Source organism: Crocuta crocuta, unplaced genomic scaffold (genome assembly GCF_008692635.1).
Source record: "Crocuta crocuta isolate KB4526 unplaced genomic scaffold, BGI_CrCroc_1.0 scaffold64, whole genome shotgun sequence".
Taxonomy (NCBI): Eukaryota; Metazoa; Chordata; class Mammalia; order Carnivora; family Hyaenidae; genus Crocuta; species Crocuta crocuta.
This window is the reverse complement of record NW_027530640.1, coordinates 10,092,858-10,117,309: the sequence shown is the minus strand read 5'-3', so window position 1 is coordinate 10,117,309 and position 24,452 is coordinate 10,092,858. Positions and strand designations below refer to the sequence as shown.

Sequence of the window (24,452 nt, the reverse complement as noted above, 5' to 3'; positions counted from 1 at the left end):
AGACTGAAACAGGCTCCAGGCTCTGAGCTGGCAGTCAGCACAGAGCCCGACGCGGGGCTCGAACCCATGAACCGCGAGATCATGACCTAAGCGAAAGTCGGACGCTTAACCGACTAAGCCACCCAGGCGCCCCTGGGGAAGAATTTTCAATGCTAGGTCTTCCAAAGGTTGAGAACCGCAAAGAAGATGTATCTTGGAGCTATGCACAAATGCATCTGAATGCAAATTCTAAGATAGAAAATGCCTTATCAGTACAATTATTATGGTCTGTAGGAGTATTATACTTTGGAATTGCCATCCTTCGGGCCTGACCACACTTTTCATTGTCATCTTTTCTGGGAAACTCCATAGGTTTTGGGTTTTTGAACCCCAAATAGCTTTAGGTCTATAGTTACTGGAAACCAACCCTGGAATCTTTGATTCAGGGTTACTGAACTTGCTGCATGACTCTGAAGCTCCAGGTGACTCAGAGAGATTTCTAGGTTAATAACTAACTGGATTGGATAGAGAATTTTGTTTGACAAACATGATCATAATTTGTTCTTATTTACTTTTAAATTATAAATGATTATTCAGTAGTTTTTTTCCCCTTCTTTTTAAACATGCTCTTGAAAACATTGCTTTAATGAAAAATAAAACTAAAAAGCAGCTGTGGTGTTGGCATGTAATGACTGAAGTATAATTAAGAGTTGTAATTATTCCTAATTAGGCATTTGGAATGTCAAATAGGGACGCCAATCAATTCAACCTAGGCAAAGGAGCATCGGGCCTGAGATAGAGACAGTGTGCAAGTAGGCAGGATTTGACTTGGGACTCCTGAGCATTCAGTTGAAGAAGTTTGATTATGGGATGGGCATCTAGGGATTGATTCCTTATGTGTGAAAAGTCTCAGCCTTCCCTGGGTCTGGGAGTAAGGAAAATTCTGCTCAGGGGAACATATTTCTCAACAGTGTTTCCCTGAAGACTTCTAAAATTTATCTACTCTAAAGCAAACAGACATCCTGGGAAAACGTCCTCCTTTCATGAAAATGTATTTCATTTGAGGACATAGCAAGGGCCAGTATTCCTTTCCCCTACATCCCATCAAAGCCCCATTACCTGGGGCTGATAGCCCTCCTCATTGCCATAATTTTGTGCTGCCTCTCCTATATCCACCCTCCCCATGGTCCTTCTAGAAACCTTGACTGTCCCCACCTTTTCCCACAGTTAACATTACCAGACTTCCATAACCCTATGATCCTGTCATTCACTCATAAATGAACATGAGCTGTGACTAGTTGCCATGGTTCTAATATGGAGGGAATTGAGTAATGTCTAGAACATTTGGCTTTTTGGGCTGGTTCTCCTGGCAGTGTTATTCCCTCCTGAGTCCTCTTCCTGCAATTGGGTGATACTGATGCCTGGGTCAGGTTGAGAATAGGAGTCATATCTGAGAAATAGCATCCCTAGCAGACCTGTTAGTTGGGGATGCAGACACATGTGGGAAAGCCATGGCGAAATGTGGCTGGAAAAGTCCCTTCCTACTGTCACATAGCAGTAATCTCTGACACTTGAGTTTTATCTACCCCTCTGGGCTAGTATGGGCTCACTGGAGGATTCTGAGTGAAGAAGAGAGTTGGCCAGAGCTGGGCTTTGGTCAGACATCCTATTTATGGGGGCAGATCGGTGGGAAGAACCTGGAAACAGAAAGATGTGTGGAGACCACTGCTATGGTTCAGGGGAAAGAGGCAGTGAACTGACAGCAAGCTGGCATGGGCTGATGAAGTGGTGGAGACATAGGGTGGAGTCTGAGGAGTGGCAAACAGGAGACTAGGTGCCCAACAGGATGGTTTGGGGAAGACGGAAGGAGGGGACTGGTCAGAGATGTTGAAGTTGGGAAATCTTGAACTTAGATAATTGGAAGCATTAAGCAGGTGGTGATGAGGCTGAGGGTGAGAGAAGGGAGAGAAAGAGTTTGAAACGAGTCATATTATTTGAGAGAATCTCCCTTTGGAAGTGTCCAGATGGCATGGGGAATACGGGAGCTGGGTTAGAACACCCTTAAAGAGAGAGCAGAGTGGAAATAGAAGAGACTGGGGACCAAGTCTTTTGCAGGGATGCTTTGTGAACTGAGGGCCAGAAAAGAGCCAGGGGCAAAGCAGTCCTGCTGTGATACCTGATGGCTTTCTCTAGATATTCATTCATCCTTTTTTTTTTTCTGAGAAAGAGAGAGAGAGAGAGAGAGAGAGAGGGAGAGAGAAAGTATGAGAACATGCAAGCAGGGGAGGGGCAGAAGGAGAGAGAATCTTAAGCAGCCCAGCATGGAGCCTGATGGAGGGCTTGATCCCATGACCCTGGGATCATGATCTGAGCCAAAATCAGGAGTTGGACACTTAACCAACTGAGCCACCCAGGTGCCCCTAGATCTTCATCCTTAAGTGCTGGCAACAACTGTGAGTTGTGTCTCTTGCCTATTGAGCTATGACGAGAAGCTTCTATACTGGTTAGGAGGCTCTGACTCTGGAACTGGGAAGATCAGAGTTCTAATCCCACCTCTTACACTTGAAGCTGTACAACATTGGCTAATTTACTTAACCTTCTAAACATTAGTTTCCTTGTCTATAAAATGGGATGATAAAAGGGGCTTCCTCGTAGATTCATATAGCAAATACTTACTTCTGTGTGCTAAGCACTGCAGGTAGGGCTCCACATGACTAATTAAATCAGAATCTGGGGGGATTGGTGTGAAAGGGTGTCCAGGTATTTGTGTGTGTGTGTGCGCGTGTGTATGTATTTTTTTTAAACCAGTCATCTTTTATTGGATGTTAATTCTGAATTAAGATAGGAAAGGATTTAAGGGTGCCAGGCAAAGCTCATAGTCAGGAATGCCGAATATGCCTCCACACTGGGCCCTCTTCAGTGGTACTTTCATGGCTTCCCATGTCTGAGTTCCCTGTAACAACAACAGTAGCTGAGAAGCACATAAGCTGCCAGCACCATGGAAATCCCAGTGATGCCTCCTTTCTTCACACAGACATACTTGTTGTAATACTGGTAGTAGCCTCTTTGAAATGCTGCAGGAATGTCTTTAGGGGTGAAATCCTGTATCATTATCCAGCTTGGCAGCTGTCCTAGCCCCACATCCATGAGCTTCTCCCCCTTCACTGGTATGGATGACGCCATCTTGGAGTCTGTATATTTTTAAGGCATCCTGTGTGATTCTAATTTGCAGCCAAGGTTGAGAACAACTGAATTAGCAGAAGAAAGGGAAACTAGGGAAGGTAAAGGAAATCTCACCAGAAAAGAAATGCATGTAAGAAACCTCAGAGGGACAGGAGCAGAAGGCGATTTGGACAGACTGTAGAAATTGGTTTAGTATATTGTTGTACAAACTGTAGTTCATGATTTGCAAGTGGGTCATGAAACCAACTTGGTGTGTCATGACCATCTTTAAAAACAAATAGAATAAGATAGGATCAAATACATCAGAGCCCAGGGTACATCCTAAGGATCATGGTTTCTTCAAACTTGTGTTTCAGAAACCCATGTGGGTGTGTGCACTGGGTCTCCTGCAAAACATACTTCCTGTCATGAGCACAGTGACAGGTTTTGGGGAAACACTGGTTCAGCCAGGTGGAGGGATGCTGGGAGGACTGTGAAAGGTACTTGGATTTTTTCTCTAGGGCAGTTGGGGGTCTTGGAAGGGTTTTCAGTAGAAAGTGCATTTGAGTGAGCCCTCACCTGCTGTATGGGCAGTGTGCTGTAGGAGCTGGTGCTGCCCCTGCAGTGGTGGCCCTTGGGAGAGGCAGTCAGATACCTGGGGGAGTAGAGGGGCTCATAGATGTAAGGAAGACACCAGGTCACACTGTTGAACTTTGACTGACCTTGCCTTTTCTACTTCTGGTGCAGATCCCTGGGTCTTTTGTACACACTGTCCCATCATGAGGCCTTGTCAGAAGGGACTGATTCAGGACCTTGGTAGCATTTTCCTCTTATGTTTCCATCTGGGGAGCTCAGTATAGCTTGAGTAATTCAAGCAGGGGAGAGAAAAGTCTCGAAATCTTTAAATTGAGGCACTATTTGGGTTTCTGGCTCCTCTATATGCAAAAATATCAGGATAGATATAACTAATGCTTTGAGAGCAAATTTCCTTTAAGCTGGTATCAAACATAAATGTTGGGCCTGAAGGGGATGTTCAGAAAATTGTGATTTGGAAAACATTCCATTTTATCTCAGTGAAGGTTGGGCACTCCATGGACTTCCTCTTATGGCCAGAGTTTATGGGGTCTTAGTGGTGCTAGGGGCTCAGGTTAGGTGTGGGAGCAGCCAAAGAGAGTCTTCCTCCCACATGTCCATCCAGGGCTAGTGTATGGGTGGGGTGAGGAAAAAGAGTAATGGCAGGTGTCTCTGCTCCCATGTGCACATGTGGATAGTGAATGGTAACACAGGGGAGCATCTCCTAGCAAGCTCCCCCCTTATACTTCAGCCATATGGGCCTCCCCATTTTACCTAGCCATGCTCACTCCTGCCTTGGGCCTTTTGTGCTTGCTCTTCACCTGCTGGGAGCACTCCCTCTCACATCTCCACAGATGTCTCTGCTCAAATGTCATTCTTTCTGTGGGCGATCATCTAGATAATTTTCCTTCCAACACTTTTTCATTCTTTCCTCTTCCTTTTTTTCTCTTTAGTATCAATCCCTACCTGAAATGATTCATCAGTCAATTTTTGGTAGTCTTCTCCCCCAGCTTGAGGGCAGACTCCTCAAAGTCAGGTCCTGTGTCGGTCTGTGTCTTCCTAGTTCCCTGCTGTATCTTTGGCACCAGACCATTTGCAGGGCATGTGGAATATGGGAGTTGGTGCTGAGTACTTCTTTAATGAATAAACGGTAGACATGGGCCTCGTGAATGGATAGACGTATTCACCCTTCATTCAACCATGTTCCAGGATTGTTTCTTGGTGATGAAGTGTATTTGTGAAATTTGGTTCATGTCATGGGCCTTTTGTGGGGGACAGCCACCTGCAAGGTGACATAGCCTGGTTTTTGCACTTCATTGTCTTCCCCTGAGGCTAGAACTCTGTTCAGAAGATGCCCTGCTTCCTTGGGGGCTTCTAGATGGCCTTTAGTGGTTTGTTCTGGGGGATCAGTATCTACTGAGATCAATAGGGAAATCATAACCAAATAGCCACCATGGTTCCATTAGCAAACCTGTTCTACCAGTCTCATATCTGGGACACACTCACATTCCATTCTCTGCTCCTAGAGCCTTTTGCTACCTCCTCCCACCTGTTCTCAATCTCTCCCAATTCTTTACCTAGGCTGAGAACCTACACTTTGTTTCTTTTTTCCCTGTGTCATTCACTGAGCTCAATTTGAGGCCAAATGGAAATTTCTCTCCACAAACTCAGATGTATCACTGTCTCATTTTCTGTAAATTAGAGCCTCCATCCTACCAGGCTGGTAGGAACCATGTCTCAGTCATTTCTGAGTACTGCCTCTCCTCCAGAGAGTGTGGGTGTGCCAGGACTCAGGCAGAGCCAAGGGTTTGGAATCACCAGGGCCATTGGCCCAACTCCACAGCCCCATGATTCCTCAGGCTCATGGTCCTGCTGTTTCTTTGCTATGCTTAGAGCCCAAGTCTTGTGTCCAGAATGCCTACTGTGGTGGCTGTTCCTGTGAAACAACTACCACATGTGTACTTGCAAAGATAAAAAGAGGGGCACGTGGATGGCTCATTCTGTTAAGTGTCCAACTTCGGTTCAGGTCATGATCTCACAATTCTGAAGTTCGAGCTCCACATCAGGCTTTCTCTTGTCAGCACGGAGCACTCTTCAGAACCTCTGTTCCCTCTCTCTCCCTCACCCACTCACACACTTCCTCTCTCAAAAGTAAATAAATATTAAAAAAAAAAAAAGAAGACCCTGTCCTGCCCTTAGGGACCAGCTTGTTTAACTTCCAGTTACAAGGGTCCACATGTAAAAAAGATAAGTAGGCAGATTAAGTGTTAAATTGAACAAGGATTCCAGCCATTGGGAGGAAAGAGTCGAAGTGTTGGAGAGATGGTGGAGAGCTCCTTGGAGGAGACAATGTGCACCTGCATCTAGAAGTTGGGTGGATTTGAGAGTTTGCTTTGGCGAGAAGTTTATCCCCATACCAGTCCAATGCCCAGCTGGCCAACTCCACAGCCCATATAAGGTGAATTTGCTGGAAGAAAGAGCCATCATGAACTCCTGAACTCTGAAGGACTTGAAAATGTATGCTCTTGCTACATCAGTGTGTCCCTGCTGTCGCCAGTCAGGCCTGACAAAGTTCAGTTTGGGATGCAGCAGCCCCTGTATGGAATTGCCTCTTTATATAACAGTGTATGGCTTTGAAATGTAATCTAACAAGTTCACCTGTCAAGGCCTGAGCAGCTTCTCAGCTGTCGCCCCTAGCTCTGCTCCCACTGCAAAGGGGCCACATTAAAATCCAACCCCAGAGCAAATGAATCTGGAGTCCATTGAGATGGCAGGTGCTTTTTATAGCTTTCAATGGGTTTTGAGTGGTGTACAGAACTGACAAAATGCCTCTCAAGGCACAGGCTTCACTGGACACAGGGTTTTGAAAGGGATTCAACTCCATTTAAATGACAGCATTTTTTAGTATTTTTCACATTCTGCACCCCCTGTCTTCCTTTTTATTTTCTATAGCCAAAGCGCAAACCTGAATTAAAATTGGCTGGGAAAACCCAGGCATACATATTAAAACGTTTGGCTGTTGGTTAAAGTGAATTTATGTCTGCATTTTCTCTTTGTTGCAGAAACCTGTTTTTATTTTTGGTGGAAGTTGTTATTCCAGACTTTAGAAGATATGTTTCTTGGTGCATTTCCCCTCATTCTTTAGCAATTCCTGTGTCTGTCCACTTTGTGTGTACCTTCCTGTCAGGTGGTTTGGAAACATGACCATCATCTACAAAGCTGGCGGGGGTCAAACCCCAGTGTCCACAGAGCCCAGCAGGTAAACCAGTGAGTGATGTAGGCAGGAGGCCGGTGGTGAACTGGAGGGGATTTGCCTGTTTGGAAAGACAAGACTACTTTGCCAGCTCCTGGTTGCCACAGAAATGCAGACTCAAGGTGGCCGTGTCTCCTGCCATTTTCTTTTTTTNACTTCTCTGCCATTTTGCCCTCTCTCCTCCATCTCTCCTGCCATTTTCAAGAGAAGTCGGAATCCACATTTTTAAGGTGAAATTTCTTGACTTTTAAATGTAGATGACTATAAAACAACCCAATCATGTGGACTGAATAAAACCCATATGCCAGCTTGAACCCATAGGCTACCAGCATAGAGCCTCTGTTATAGGCTGTCAGATCTTCTGGACCAGGATAAGCTGGGGTTACCTCCCAAAGAAAGTTCCCTTGGGCTTTTAGCCGTATCTTCCAGCAGTAATGTTACCTTGAAAGAGGGATCTGATCCAGAAGAGGGACAAAACTTGGCTGGAGAGGCACAGGACCCCTCATACTCTGCTGCCTCTGAGACTGGGTGACCTTGAGAATCTATGGGTTTCAGTGCATGTATTCTTTGAAATAAGGAGAATTGTTTCAGGATTACCCACTAGGTTTGTTGTGAGACAAAAAGGATAACATCAGTAACTGATTTGGGAAGTGGAAATGCCGAGTGCTATTCTTATTTTGTGTGGCTAGCATGTGGTGTGAAGAAATCATGAACTTGAAAAGGACATCTGCCCAGGTACTAGCCTGGTCCTTCATCCTGGCTTAAGCCCAGGTGCAGTGAGCCTTAGGGCTTTCTGTACACATCTACCAGCAAGATTTCCCAAACCTGTCACAGCATAGGCCACAGAGGAAGAGGAGGGATGAGGTAGGCAGGAAGCAGAACCTGGGTACAGCAGACCCATTCACACCCCTGTTAAGGCTTAGAGCAGTTTTGAAAATTTGGGGGTTCCCTGGTTTGTATTTAAGAACAGAAATATTATCCAGCCAGTGTTTCCCAAACTGGAGTTCTAAGGCACACCACTCTCTTTAGGATGTTGAGAGGAATGAGAAAGGATCCTATACTCAGAGAAACTGGGAAACATTGGCGTAAAGTCAAATGAGTTTCCTTCCTGCAGGACTCTGCAGAATTTTAGTGGCTGAGAGTGTATGGTGTTTCTCAAACCTTTGTTTACTGAACACATGTTCACATTTCCTTAAGACCCAATTTGGGTAATGCTTACCTGGGTCAGCCAATCCTTTCTGCACTTTACCTGAGTTTCTTGCATGTTGCCTGAGTGCTAGGCACAGAGGATAGAATGATCAACAAAAGCAGACCTAGCCTTGGCCCTGCCCTTGTGATGCTAACAGTCTTGTCAGGGAGAGTGGTACTAATCAAGTAAGAGCACACTTGGTGTAAAATTGTAATGGGAGAAAGGGTGCACAGGAAAGAAATGTGATGACATTGGGGAATTTGCCCCTTTCTGTGGTGATCCAGAGGGCGAGAGGAAGGGTTTGGGGAACTGGGAAGGGTAGAGAGGCATTAACCAGATGAAGAGGCATTAACCACAGCCATGGGTACTTCCTAGAAGTGGAGAAAAGCCAGTGTCTTGAGGGATCTGAAAGTGAGGGTTCGTGGGGATCTGATGGAGGTGACAGGAGGCATGAAAGCCTCCTCCTTCTTCAGCCATGGCTTGGTGTAGTCCCTTCCTGACATGACTGGGAGCATATCCACACAAGGCAAGCTTCCCTTCTCCTGCCAGGGTTGCAGGAAGCCTGCACGGGCTGAGCTTGGGGAATAACGAACAAATGCTGGCTGCCTGAAGTAGTACTTAATTTCTTGCTGCTGTGTCTGGTCCTTGACCTGTGGCTGCAGTCGGCTCTCCATGCAGATGGATTATATCCCTGGGAAGGATGCTGCTACCTGCTGGGGCTGCCAGTGGGAGGCTAAGTTCCCCGTAAGGTTCTCCTTGCTCCTGTTCGCTCTGAAATCAAGAATTTGTTGATTGTGCCTCCCTGGTGGCTAACACTCTTTTGAATTTCATGTTACTTGGAGTGCACACCCAGCCAGAACAGCATCAATGGCTACCGCGTGTTCACGATTCACTCAGTAAACATTTCTTGAGTGTTATGCTGTACACAAAGGGAGAGGGGTGGACAAGGCACTCAGACCTCCGGCTCTCATCCGGCTGTCCTTCAGGTGGGGCAGTGGGTGGCTGAACAAGACCGACAAGCCTGGTAGGTGTGGGAGAGCCTGACCTCACCTAGAGAGCTTTTGAGCATTTTGGCAGAAATGCTGTCTGAGGTGTGGTTGAGAGAGAGAGAGGGAGAATACACGGGCAGGGGGAGGCCAGGGACAAGAGAGGAGGGGGCGAATATGGCTCAGTCATGTGGCTGGAGCACGGGTGCAGGGCTGGCAAGGCCACTTTGTAAGATTTCCTCTTTCCCTTGGTCCCTGGAGAAGCTTCCCTAGAGTTTGTGGGACAGCCCTGAGCGGCCTTGGTCACAGTCAGCCAGTGCAATTGTATTTTTTTCTCTCGAGCACTCTAGACCCCAGGCACAATAAACCATGCCATGTATCTCAGCTATTGCCTATATGAGTGGGTGGCCACACTTCTGATGTTGAAGTTGAAGGAAGGAATCACTGCCAACTCTTGGAGTGCCCTTCCCTCCTAGAAGCCTCTGCCTGGATGCCCTGAGCCGATGAAATGATAGAATTGCCATGACAAGAGACAGCTTTTTTTCATTTAATGAGAGGGATGGGGGTAGTGGGAATACATTGGCTGCAGTTACCTTTTACGGTAGGAAGAGATATGCGGCATGGAAACAATTATTTCAAGTGCCCATGGGTACCAGCTTCCTGTTGATAACATGTGGTGCTAATTACCTCGAAGAATTCAAGACAGATGTTGGTGCCTGGAATTAATTGGCCAGCAGAGGGGCTGAGCCTGGCTCAGGACCAGGAGCCAAGGTGGGGCAGTTCCACCTTCTCACCTCCTCTCTCCTGCCTGCAGGTGTGGTTCCTTTCCTCCTCCAGGTGCTATGCTTTCCTGCACTCTCTTAACCTTTTCAAATGAACCCCAAGTGTGATTGGCTGGCCAGTCACCCCTCTGTGTGTATAGCCTTCTAGAGCTGCAGGGGAAGAAGAGGATGCCAGTTAATCAAAACACTTTGTGTGGAAAAGGTCAGCATTGTGGGGCTCCCCCTATATATTTTCCCAGAATGGAAGGTATTAACATGCTGCCTCTGCACTCCTTCCAGTACTGCCCAACTTGAACTGTGTGGTCAGGAAATTGCATCAATGCTGTGGATCCCTGATGGCCATGCTTTTATTTTAACAGAGTAATGGTGCCAAGTCCGATCACAGTTTTCCTTTTTCCTATTGGACCGATTGCTTACCTGGAAGGTAGGCAATATCCTGGGGCATGCTCAGTGCTTTCCCTGCTGTGAGCACTGTCTCTGTGCTCTACGATTTGCCTTTTATTGAAACTCATCACAAGTGTAAATATTTATGACAGTATTAATTAACCTTCATCTGGGGTCGCGTGTGCCAGGCCCTGGGCCAAGCATTCCACATGCATCATTTCATTTAATCCTCTTAACAATCCAATGAGGTTTATTATGCCCCTTTCTCAGAAAGGGAAGTTGATGCCTAGAAAGGTAAACCAACACAGCCAGGCCACCCAGCTAGCTTGAGAGACGCCAGGACTTGAACTTAAGGTGTGTAACTCCAGAGATACCTTTGTTTCAGTCCCCACTTTCCACTGGAGCCTGAGTTCCACAAGGATGGAGACCGCACCTGTCTTGTTCGCCTGCACTGATCAGTTGCTAATGGAAGCTAAGCACTCCAGAGGACACTCAGTAAGCATTTGTTAAGCGAATAAATGAGCTTAACCCCCAAGTGTTGCTTTGAAGTGAGAACAGGAAAGGCAGGTCTGAGGCAGAGGGCCAGGGCTGAATGCATTTGTGTGTGTTTTGTAGACATAGTCTCCAGGGTTGATGTGTAGCAGGGTTTACCACTCCAAGAAGGTGAAATGAAAGCTGCTTACCTTACTCAAGGGAAGGTCACTTTTGCAGAATGGAGAATTTGTTGCTATTCAAGGTAGAAAATGGTATGGGTCATTTGGTATTGTTTATTAGTTTCCAAAATGTTCCAACTTTAAAAACTGTAGTCCATATAGGTAGCTAACTGAAATAGAAGAAACCTCTAGACAGAACCATTTCACCTTTCTGGAATCCTTAGAGAATCTTGCACTCCATGTGAGTGGAGTGTGTGCCCATGTGTGTCTGTCTGTCTGTGCATGGGAGTACCTTCATTACTGAACTCAGCATGTTGAATTTTCTGCAGGGAGTGCCTCTCATTTTCACCAAATAAAGCTGTTTCCTTTTGAAAAAGTTAAATTGTACAAACAAAACAGGGAAGCCTGAAGGCTAAAGTAAAATCACTTGAAAACGTACCACCCAGAGCTAACTGGTAGATAATTTGGTGAATATCCTTTCAACATTTTGTGTGTGTGTAAAATATAATTTTACAGAGAGTAAAATACCATAAATACTATTTTGCAATCCGCTCTTTCCCCTCCATTTACTATATACTGTGCCGATCTTCCCCTGTCAGTGAATATGGTGCTACATTATTCTTTTTAATGGCTATATAGCACTCTATTGTATGGCTGTTTCATGATTAATTTAACCTGTCCTTTATGATGTGCATTTATCCACATTCATATGGCACTATAATTATCCATTTAATCATCTGTCTCTCCCTGTAGACTGTGAGAGCACTGAAAGCAGGGATATTTCCGAATCCACAGGCATCCAATAGGTGTCCCATAAATTTTGGATGGATGGATGAGTGAGTGTAGAGAGGAAGAGGTTGTGTTTTGTCATTTCTGTGGCTTGTTTCTGCCTCAACCCATGTTCTGAATGACAGCCTATTAACCTAGGGCTGGTGAGGGCATTTTAGTGATTATAGAGCTTGACGTTGACTGTTCTTTTGGTGTCACGACTTTAAATCCTGGTGCCGCAAAGAAGTATTTCTGACACCAATCAGATTAAATTCTGCTCTTTTTGAAGGAAAGTCCTTGGTTTCTTACCCTATGGGTTACTTTCCATGTAGTTACAGCCTCTTTTCTGCTCCTCTCTTCCAAGGCCACATTGGCTGCCCAGGGAAGAGATCTCTTAACGCATTTAGGGAAACAGCGATTGGCTTTCCAAGGGGAGCTGGATGGCAGTGTTAGGCATAATGCTTGTTCCCCACCCGTCTTACCTTTCCTTACGGTTAGGAGCTGGATGCCTTAGCCCCATGCCAGGGGGATAAATTGTGCTGAAAAATAAAGATGAAAAAAGAACCCCAACAACATCCAAGGCCATAAACTAAAAAAAAAAAAAAAGAAGAAGAAGAAGAAGTTAAAATTCTACATGCCTACATCTACAGAGAGTGAAAGATGCTGTTAAGATGGGGTTTTTAACCTGGGGAGCACAAATAGGAGACATAAATAAGGATTCCTTTGCTGTGTCTGCTAATCCTTTGAAATAGTATGCAGGACTTTGCGTTGTATATGCATACATACATACATATATATATAATATGTATGCATATATCATATTTGCATTATAAGTTTTAAGCATGTGTATTTTTCTGGGCAAGGGGTTTATGCTCTTGTCAGATTATCACAGGGTTTTGAGATTTCTATTTAGAAGAAAAGTAATTTAAGTTCATAAACCTCATTTTTCTTCTCTGTAAAATGGAGCAATAACTCCTACCTCAGAGTTGTGTAAAGGTTGGTAAAAATAAGGTATTTAAAGTACTTGGCTCAGTTGTACAGTAAATGGTCACTATTATACTGATGTTCTCAGGATAATAGAGCATGACTGGTCTCTGATCATGGGTGACTGTCCATCCCAGCATTGCAGCATGCATATGGAATGGGCTGTGATGAGACCTGTGCCTTAGTGGCCTTGCTATTATGAAGTGGTGGTCCCACAGACTGAAGAGAGGGGGAGGAGGGCTTGAAGACCTCTGAGGGGCTGTCTCATTGTCTGGGCTGAGGCAGGCAGTGCTGGGGCTAGAAGATAGAAGTAAACAGGAAAGACTCATTAGGGCGTGGTGACTGGGACTGGAGTTGAGACACAGATATCAGGAGGACTCTGAGGGGCAGGTTCTCTCTAATGAGAATGAAAATTTTGCTGGAGNGCCCCCTGTCTGGGCCACATCTGGCAAGAGGCTTCCCGGAAGTTGAGACATCATCTTTAGGTACAAAGGAGTCAGATTTCAGGAAGATCCATGCAAGTATTTGTTTGGCATTTAAAGGAATTTCAAGTTTTTAAAAGAAAGGGCTACCTCAAGAAACAAGCCAGAATACACAAGGTAGAGAGTCCCAAATATCACTACGAATAGGAAAATAAAATAACCAAGGTCCCAACAAGAGAGACCAAGAGATACCATTCAAAAAACACACTCTGAAAGGATAGGCCCTGGACAGTCAAAGAGTCTTCTTGGATACAGCAGCGCTCATAGGTGCAGAGAGCATAACAGGTCATTAAAACTAAAAAGAGCCAGAGAGCTAACTAAAATGACAAAACAAAAGAACTCAACACCNGGAGGAGGGCACTTGTTGGGATGAGCACTGGGTGTTATATTGAAACCAATTTGACAATAAACTATTTGTAAAAAAAAGAAAAAGAAAAAGAAAACTTTGCTATCAATCTGTGCAGTGTCCTGGGGATGGTAGCTTGCCAAGAACCGTCCCTCTGATTGTTTCAGTCCCACGAGACCCAGCAACACAGGCTCCCTGGCCACAGAACCAGCCATTCACAGGGCATCCCCTCTGTGGACTGCATGTGCCTTCTGGTTTCAGCAGGGCCATATGGGAACCTGGGGCTGGGGTGGGCTGCTGGCTGCTCAGCGGAGCTACAGGGACATGTGTGTGTAGGGCAAGCCTGCCTTTTTCAGGGGGATTGTGGAAGAGCATGGGGGAGGGGCAAGCCTGCCAACACTAAGGTAGAGGGAGTGCAAAAATGGTGCCCAACAGCATCTCTGACACATGCTTAAAGATTTGCAAATAAATAATCTTTCTCATGTGGTGTAGGCACTTTTCAAGCTGCTGCTTTTATGCAGGGTTCTGGGGTGCATAAGTCTGTGTGCAGGCCCTTTAGGAGTGGTCTTTATGGGGCATATGGGTGGCTTAGACAGTTAAGCTTCTGACTTTGGTTCAGGTCATGGTCTCACGGTTTGTGAGTTCATGCCCACATCAGGCTCTGTGCTGACAACTCAGAGCCTGGAGCCTGCTTTGGATTCTTTCTCTCCTTCGCTTTTGCCTCTCCACCACTGATGGCATCTCTCTCTCTCTCAAAAAATGAATAAACATTAAAAACAAAAAAAGAGTGGTCTTTCAGGGGTACCTCAGTTGGTTAAATGACTGGCTCTTGATTTCCTCTCAGCTCATGATCTCATGGTTCGTGGGTTCGAGCCCCATGTCAGGCTCTGTGCTGATAGCTCAGAGCCTGGAGCCTGCTTCAGATTCTAGTCTCTTCTCTCTGCCCTTCCCCCATGCATAGTGTGTATGTGTGTGTGTAAAAAAAATGAACAAATATTAAAAAGAAGAGTGGGTGCCTTTCATGGGTGCCTGTGTGGGTCAGTTGGTTAAGTGACTAGCTCTTCGTTTCAGCTTAGGTCATGATCTTGTGGTTTGTGAGTTCGAGCCCTGCATTTGGCACTGTGCTGACAGTGGCCCCTCCACCCCTCTTACCTCAAAATAAATAAATAAAAACTAAAAAAAAAAAAAAAAAGATTCCACTTTCAGTTCTACACAGTCTTTTAGGGCTCCTGGTTTTAAGTCCTATTGGTTTCCAGAGCCAGATGTTTTGAGGCTCATCTCTCTAGTTTAAGTCCCAAGGGCTGGGGTGCCTGATGTGGGGTATGACATTCTCATTTCTCAAGCAGAAACACCATGTTTGTGTGCTACCTCCTAATTCTGGGTTGCTGCTTCGGGGCTGGAGTTTTTGGAAAGATGACATATCTGCCTCTCTATCCATCCTGATGCTGTTGTGAAGCTCTTTAGCTAGTTTCCAGGTCTTTTTCAGAAGGAATTGTTCCATATGTAGCTACTGATTTGGAGTGTCTGTGGGAGGAGGTGAGTTCAGGATCATCCCACACTGCCATCTTGAACAACTCTGTAATTTTTATAGGACATTTTGACACACATGAAGTTTTAAAAGTTCTATGGTGAAATCAATGGGATGTTCCCTTTATGTTTTCCCACCTTCCCATTTTGCAACTTTTAATTCCAAAACAAATGGTAATCAAGCTTCTTCTTCTTTCTTTTTTAATGTTTTTGTATTTATTTTGAGAGAGAGGCTGAGAGCCTGGCTGGAAAAAGGACAGAGAGAGACACACATAGAGTCTGAAGCAGGCTCCAGCACTGAGTCTGATGTGGGGCTCAAACCTATGAACTATGAGATCATGAACTGAACCAAAGTCAGACGCTTAATCAACTATGCCACCCAGGTGTCCCAGTAATCAAGCTTCTTTTTTTTATATAGTTTATTTTTGAGACAGAGAGAGACAGAGCACGAGTGGGGGAGAGGCAGAGAGAGAGGGAGACACTGAAACAGGCTTCAGGCTCTGAGCTGTCAGCATAGAACACAATGCAGGGCTTGAACCCACGAACTGCGAGATCATGACCTGAGCCAAAGTCAGACACTTAACCAACTGAGGCACCCAGGTGCCCCCCAGTAATCAAGCTTCTTAAGATTTTTTATTAAACATGAGTCGATGAGCCTGTAGGGTAGGTCAGTGAGATTTTCTACACAGCAATGTGTGTGAATTTGGTGACAAGTGTTCTAGCCCTTTGAGATCATTATTTTCTAAGCTTATTGTGTTGAAGAATTATCTTTAAGGTAAAAATCACTGTGGACCTCCACACGATAATGATTACAGTTTTCAGGTCTGTTGATGAAGAACATATAATGACCAAAAACTACAAATTCAGTTCCCTTAAATTTTTTTTTAGCATTTATTCATTTTTGAAAGAAAGAGACAGAGCATGGGTGGGGGAGGGGCAGAGAGAAAGACAGAATCCCAAGCAGCCTCCAGGCTCTGAACTATTAGCACAGAGCCAGATGTGGGGCTCGAACTCACAGACCATGAGATTATGACCTGAGCTGAAGTCAGACCCTTAACCGACTAAAGCACCCAGGGACCCCAGATTCAGTTCCTTTTCAATATGAGTTGTGTTGTATTAATTACTGAAGCACATACATGCATTAGAGAAACAGCACACCTATGTGTGAAGCTTGTACTCTGTCTACAAAGTTTGGTGTGTGTGTGTCTCCTTGAATCCATATAATAATTTCAAGGTCTTCCAGATTTGGGAATCCCCAGTGGGATCCACATATTAGTTGGTCTTTTGCCTGTGTGGAAGACGTGGGCTTGGGGCTACTGGGAAGCCTGAATTTGGGATAAGTGGAAATAGTTTTAGGTTTTTAAAATATTTTGTCTTTAACTCATCTTTCTTGAATATGAACAAGTATCTTATTCAAGTGAGAGTGGGTGAAAAAGACATTAATGGCATTCTTTCAGCCATTCTCTTTTCAGATGGAAGTGTCTTTGTCCAGAAATATCAGCACATGGCTTTTCCTGGTCTCTCTGTCATTTTCTCTCAGGGAACTCAGAGTGTGCCTGCTTAAATGAGATAACATATGTGAAGCACCCAGCACAGGACCAGCCTTCCAGTTCATGTGCATCGAATCTTTGTTCTTCAACTCCTCTGACAGCAGGTTCCAAGCTCACTTGCAAATGTAGCATTGATCCCACAGCAAATATGTTTTGGCTTAGCGATGAGTCCACTCAAAAGAAGGGAGAGAATTATTTAAATTATTGAAACACCGTAATCCATAAGCTCACATAAATATTGTTTTGAACTAATAGTTTTATGCTCTTTGGCTTCTATTTTCCATCTTATTGGTGGTTAATGTCACTTGCTGTCACATACTTAAAATAATTCCAGCTTTTGAAATTTTCTTTTGTGTTAAACTTGCAATGGAGTATTGGATTCCTTGGTTCATTTTTAAAAAAGCCTTTTATCAAAATGTTAAGCTTGGTTAATTTGCATAAAATATTTCCTCCGCCATTTACTCTCTATTACTTTTGAAACGCAAATTGCCTCTGCTGCAGTGTGGGGCTGTTGTAACCTGATGCACCGAGCCATCAGGGCTTTCCATTCCAGGGATGAACAAGTCTCAGGTTTGAAGCTCAAGGAAATAAATTTGAATCTTGCCTCCTCTCACTCCCTTGGGTAATATGAGCTCATCCGAAGAAGAAAAGGAAGCAAAGGGAGCAGGGGTTGTGAAGACAGGGTTCAAAGGCCTGGGTTAGGAGTGTACAGGTGTAGGTTGGAAAATGGCAGGTAGCTGTGTGCTCACGTGTGCTCAGGCAGTGGAGGAGGGAAGAAGAAAAGCCTTGGGACATCTCCAGAAAGCGACTCATGGAAAGCAAATTTAGTGTGCATACACAGCTAGGTTCTTCTGCCTAAAACACAGTTCCCATCCTACCATTCCCTCACCCCTGTCAGCCAACATTTACTGCCTTCCCACCAGGCCAGAATCAATTTGACATTCCAATGGGAAGCTATTGAAGTACTTAAGGAAATAAACAAACTTCAGTGCACTAAGCAGGCTTTTGGGAAACCAGAGGCCAAGAGACTTTCCTGGCAACAAGGACCCATGATGGTTCTGACTTTGCCCAGACTCACTCACCTCCAGCCCAGATGTTGATATCTCCCATGCAGGGCAGTAGAGTGGAGCCTTTTTGCCTTTAGTAACAACCTCCCTTTAAGGTAAAGCTGCACAGTCTTCACAAACAGCAGATGGGTGGGCCAGGCTGATAAGAGGCAGCTGCTAGCTCCTCACACTCCCTTTTCTTAGAAAGAGGAAGACTCACAGAAAAGAGGGAGGGCTTTCTTGTTTGGGAGGGGTCTTCCCTTTGCACATAAGAATCTCCTTCCATGACTCACCGTAGTCTTTCCTCTGAAAGCTCAGAAGGAGCTAATGTTAGTAGGAGCAAATGAATATATTTCCAAATGAAAGGTGGGATTCGTGTGCAAGGAGATGAGGTTATATTTAGACCCGTGTAATTAAAGATCCATTTATGTCTGAGCATCCTTAAACAGACAAATATAAAACTCATGAATACCAAATTCTATTTGGGTAACTGGCTGGAAGCACACACACTCATACATCCGAGCCCTGCCTGTGTCTATCCAAGTAGAAGATTTGTAGAATCATAGATTCTATATTCTATGATTTAGAGACTCTCTAGATGAAACTCTACATGATGCTAGATTGGTACTGACAAGAGAGAGACCAACCTTTCTTCTGAATTGCTTTTCCCTTGGGACCCAAGTAGATGTGATATTTGAAACTTAAGAAAAAAAAAGGTCATTGATTTGTATTTGTGATGTGATAAAAATATATTTGTGGGGACGCCTGGGTAGCTCAGTTGGTTAAGTGTCTCACTTTGGCTCAGGTCATGATCTCCTGGTTCGTGAGTTTGAGCCCCACGTCAGGCTCTGTGCTGACAGCTCAGAGCCTGGAGTCTGCTTCAGATATGTGTCTCTCCCTCTCTCTCTGCCCCTCACTACTCATGCTTTGTGTCTCTCTTTCAAAAATGAATAAACACTTAAAAAATTAAAATAAATATATTTGATCTTTGTCCCTAGTTCTGACACAGAGCTCTGAAAACCTTTGGAATTTCCTGAGTGACAGAGTGTCTTTTGTTACCCATAATGAGTTCCTTTCAACCGGATGTGTGTTTGTGCTAGTGAAATGACTACTGGGGCCCTAGAAACTTCAGAGTGAGGGCTGGTAGCCAAGGGAACCAACCATGTTGCTAGAAGGTTGGAACTTTGATCCCACACCATGATCCTTGGGTAGAGAAGAGGGGCTGGAGGTTCAGTTCAATCACTAATGGCCAGTGATTTAATCAATTGTGCATACTTAATGAAATCTCCATAAAAACTCCTGAACAACAGGGTTCAGGGAGCTTCTCATCTGGTGGCTGCATCAGAGCGCTCGGAGGGTGGTACACCCAGAAAAGGCATGGAAGCTCTGTGCCCTTCCCTCCATAGCTTGCCTTATGCATCTCTTCCATTTGGCTGTTACTGAGTGGTGTACTTCATAATACACTGGTAATAATAAGTATAGAGCTTTCCTGATTACTGTGAGTTATTCCAGTGAATTATTAAACCTGAGGAGAAGGTTGTGGGACCCCCACTTTATAGCTGGTTGGTTGGAAGTACATGTGTTCTGGGGCTTGTGACTGGTATCTGAAGTGAGGAAAGAGTTGTAGGACTGAGTCCTTTAACTGGCAGGATCTGATGCTAACTCCAGGTAGTGAGTGTCAGAATTGAATTGAATTATAGGACACCCAATTGGTGTCTGGAAAGTTGGAGAACAGGTTAGTATGAGAAAAACCCTCGACCAATTTGGTTTCAGGAGCACAGTGAGTAAAAACAACTTGGCACCCATTGAAAAACAGTTTGTTTTTTACTTAAAAATACTTCAAAAAGAAGGAAAAAACCCCCATCAAATTCCCAATCAAAAGCTCCACTAGCTTAGAAACTGGAAAAAGTTTCTTGTTTTCAATGAAAACAGTGAGAGAAAAGCTACCAATAGCTGACTTTCTCCATCCAATATCACATCAGAGATAATCATGTGAAATTACTGCAGTCATGTTGTTTCACAAAAAAGGCAGAAGAACATCTTTGCATTCCAAATGTGCTGGAGTTGAACTGCTGTGTCCTTTGCTATAGCATCCAGGAGAGGCCCTTCTCCCCGTTCTCCCTCCCTTTCTGAATGCTGGTTACACGGGACATATTGAACACAATTCTCTCCTCTCCTGTCTGGCATTCATACCCTCTGTGATGCGGCATCTGAAGCAAAGAGAAAGCATTTGGGGAATCATGATTGTGGCTGTCATTCTGAATCACAGAGGGGGACTGCACAGGAGAGTAGACATGCCACCTTGGGGGCAAGTGGCCAAGTTATTCTAGAGATTTCTTCTCAAGGATTTAGATGAAGACAGAGAGGGTTTGCTTATCAGCTAGTAGATGACAGAGATGAGAAGAATGACCAACATGTTCAATGGTAGATTTAGAAATCAGAGAGATCTTGACTGGATGGAGCCAAAGTCTGAAATCTAATGAGGAAAAAGCTAAGTGAGTAAAGGTAAAGCTTAAAATACCAAGGGCACAGACACAGCAGAGGAAGAAAGGACTTGGTCCTTGTGAGTATAACCTGGGGTTTTGCCCACCGTGACTGCATTCTGAGTCAACGGTGGGATGTGGGATGTAGGGAAGCAAATGGTACTTGGCATTGATCTTAGAGGCATGATGGCTGCAACGATAGAGGTGGTATGCTCTCTCTTTTGCAGCAGTGATTTAATCAGGTGACGCTGGTCACCCTGAGGTCAGCACCCCCACTGACAACTTCACAGACAGATGGAGGGTGTGAGGAGGGCTCCAACAGAGGAACTGGAGGTCATACCAATGAGAAGGGAAGAAATCATACTTTTTTGATCTATTTCCTGGATCAGGGTTATTGTCTTTATCTGAAAGAATTTGTGGACCTGACCTGTGAAAGAGACACTTGACTTGTTCTGGGAGGTCTAACGCAGGGGTTGACAAACTGAAGTCTGCTGCCTGCTTTTAGAAATAAAATTTTATTGGAAGCAGCCATATCCATTCCTATATGTATTGCCTATGGTTCCCTTTGTGCTCTAATGGCAGGGTTAAATCATTCCCAAAGAGACTGTGTGTCCCACGAAGCCTATTTACTATCTGGTCCTTTCAAAAACAAAAGTATGCTGACCTGTCTATGAGAATAAGGTCTAGTTTGGAGTATTTGATGGTGAACATTTTAAGAAGGCCCATTTTCACACAATGAAAGGAAGAAAACTTAAATTTAAGCTATTAATGGAAGGTAAGAATTGAGTTACCTTCTTAGTGGGATTGATTTAGAGGTGATTAAGCATTAGTGGGTGTTTAGACTTAAGTGGCTCTTGACCCCTTTCCAGTTTTGGAAGTGTCTGATTTACTGCCTTGTGACATTACTTAAATTACTTCTGGGTTTATTTTCTGACATATTTCAGATATATCTCCCCTCCACCCTTTCCTACACCACTCACTCTTCCTTGTGCATAGGACCCACATCTCACTTTGCTCCCTGGCTCCTGTTATGGCTAAGGTAAATCTGTCCTACACTCTTGCCAAGTATATTTATAATGGGAGTTCCAAAGGATTTCCTCTTTGGAGAACTTCACCTATAAGGATGTCCAAAGGCAAGCATTTTAAGGGCAGTATTATAACAAAAATCTAGGCATGTAGCATGGATTAGAAATAATAAAGGCCTTGAAGTCAGACAATATTGGGTTTGAGTATCAGTTCTATTATAGTCATAGAAAAGTTTCCTCCTTCCTTTCCTTTCCTTCCTTCCTTCTCCCTCTTCCCTTTTCCTCCCCACTCCTTCTTCTTCTTCTCCTTCTTCTTCTCTCTCCTTTCCTTTCACTCAGTGTGTACTGACTACCTGCTTTGGGCCAGGAACTACTTAAGGCACTGTCAATATATGATTGAACAAAGGAGTAAAAATTTTTGCCACTATGGTACTTAGAGTTTTTCAGAAGAGAGATAATAAACAGTAAGTGGGAAATATTAAAGAATGACATATGTTAGAAGGTGATAAGTGGTCTGAAAGAATAAAAAGCAGAGCAGGTAAGGGTATTTGGGAGCTGGGGCTTGAAGTCTTGGTCAGGACAGGCCCCATTGAGAAAGTGAAATTTAATCAAAGACTAGAAGAAGGTGAAGGAATAGCCATCTAGGCCTCCAGAGAAGTCAAGGTCCTTTGGTGGGAGGGTCCCTGATGTTTTCAGGGAAGAGCGAGGAGGCCAGTGTGGCTGGAATGGAGGGGCAGGATGGACACCAGTCGGGAAGATATCAGAGAACTAATGGGGTGGAAAAGAACGTGGGGATCGGATAATCTAGGGCCTTTGGAGAGATTTTGGCTTTATTTGGAGGGACGTGGGAAGCCATTGCAGGACCCTCCCTCTTGAACAAAGGAGTGTCTGAAACTGTTTTGATTTAAAAGGATCTTCTGGACATCAGTTGAGACTGGACTGTAGAGGCATGAATTAGTTTCCCCTGGCTCCCCTAGCATCTTGCCACACACTGGGTGTCTTAAAACAAGAACACATTCTCTCACAGTTCTGGAGATTGGAAGTCTGAAATCAAGGTGTTAGAGCGGTTGCATTTCTTCCTGGATTCTAGGAGCATATCTGCTTTTGCCTCTTCCAACTCCTGGTGGCTCCAGGCATTCCTTGGCTTGTGGCTGCATAACTCCAAACTCTGTCTGTTGTCACATGGCCTTCTTTCTCCCTTAGATCTCCCTCTCCCCTACTTTTATAAGGACCCCTACCATTGGGTTTAGGATCTACCTAGATAAATCCACGATGAGCTCATCTAGAGATCCCTAACTCTTTTACATCTGCAAAGACACCTTTTCCTTTCTTTTTTAAAAAATATAATTTATTGTCAAATTGGCTTCCATACAACATCCAGTGCTCATCCCAACAAATGCCCACCTCAGTGCCCATCACCCACTTTCCCTTCTTCCCCACCACCATCAACCCTTTGTTTGTTCTCTGTATTTAAGGGTCTCTTATGGTTTGCCTCCCTCCCTCTCTGTAACTTTTTTTTCCCCTTCCCCTTCCCCATGGGCTTCTGTTAAGTTTCTCAAGATCCACATATGAGTGAAAACATCTGATGTTTGTCTTTCTCTGACTGACTTATTTCACTTAGCATAAAACCCTCCAGTTCCATCCATGTCGCTGCAAATTGAAAGATTTAATTCTTTCTCATTGCCAAGTAGTATTCTATTGTATATATAAACCACATTTTCTTTATCCATTCATCGGTGGATGGACATTTAGGCTCGTTCCATAATTTGGCTATTGTTGAAAAGTGCTGCTATAAACATTAGGGTACATGTGCCCCTGCCCATCAGCACTCCTGTATCCCTTGGGTAAATTCCTAGCAGTGCTATTGCTGGGTCATAGGGTAGTTCTATTGTCAATTTTTTAAGGAAGCTCCACACCGTTTTCCAGAGTGGCTGCACCAGTTTGCATTCCCACCAACAGTGCAAGAGGGTTCCCATTTCTCCACATTTTCTCCAGCATCTGTTGTTTCCTGAGTTGTTTATTTTAGCCATTCTGACCAATGTGAGGTGGTATCTCAGTGTGACTTTGATTTGTATTTCCCTGATGGTGAGTGAGGTTGAGCATCGTTTCATGTGTCTGTTGGGCATCTGGATGCAAAGAGACCTTTTCCATGTAAGGTTACATTCACAGGTTCTGGGGATTAGGACATACTTTTTGTCAAACCCACTGCAGGGAGACTGCTGAGGAGGCTAGTGCAGCCATCCCTGCAGGAGATGCTAATATCTNAAAAAAAAAAAAAAAAAAAAAAAAAGCTGAAAAGATTTGATGACAGATGGGAAGTTGGTGTAGGACAGAGAGAGCAGTCAGGGTTTTCAAATTCACAAATTTGAAAGAATGGATTCCCTTCCACTGGGCTGGGAAAGGCTGGTGGTAGAACAGGTGCTTTTGTTTTGTTTTTGGTCCATTAGCTCTTTTAACTGGGGGTAGTGCTGGAGGGGCAGATCCAGAGGTGAGTTTTTGACATGTAAGTTTGAAGTGTGTTGGACATTCACATGGAGATATTAAGCACTTGTAAATATTAAGCATTTACAAGTTTTGAACCGAGGGGGAGACATCCAGACTGGGGATATGAATTTGGGAATTGTCTCAGTGTATGGATGGTATCTAAAACCAAGACATGAAGTTTCTTAACCTCAAAGGATAAGGATCCAACTATGTGGAAAATTGCGTGGAGTCCTATTTGTCAGTGGGGGATGATTTTATATAGTCCATGGGAGGAGACACTTAAGTCCTGTTACCCTGGACCATCACCTGGGGGCATGTTAGGAATGCAGTCTCTCAGGAGTTCCTGGGGGACTCAGTAGGTTAAGTGTTGGGCTCTTGATTTCAGCTCAGGTCATGATCTCAAGGTGGTAAGATACAGATTCTCTCTCCCTCTCCCTCACCCTGACCATACTGAATTAGAACCTGCATCTTAAAAGATTCCAGGTGATTTGAATGAACACAATGTTCGAGAAGCACTGTCTCATCGGTGTAATAACGGACCTCACTTGAGGTGTTTCTGGCATGGGCTTAATTTAGACTTTCTGGGAACACTCACTTAGCATACCTACTGGAGTGAGACAAACAAACAAACAAAAATCAGGAAACAATGTTCTAAAGCAAGGAGCCAAACTTATTTGTTACGTTTTGAAAAGGATCCCCCGCCCTCCCTGTCATGGTCCAGTAAGGTGCATCAGCTTCAAAGGAAAGCAGGTGTGTGTGGGGCAGGGCTGGCAGGTGAGAAGCGATCCTGTTTGTT

At 44.4% G+C, this 24,452-nt stretch overlaps 1 pseudogene; it reads right to left on the bottom strand.

Moving 5' to 3' along the window:
• Window positions 1-2,907: 2,907 nt before the first annotated feature.
• LOC144235393 (ATP synthase F(0) complex subunit f, mitochondrial pseudogene) lies at window positions 2,908-3,162 on the bottom strand (annotated as a pseudogene).
• Window positions 3,163-24,452: the final 21,290 nt, after the last annotated feature.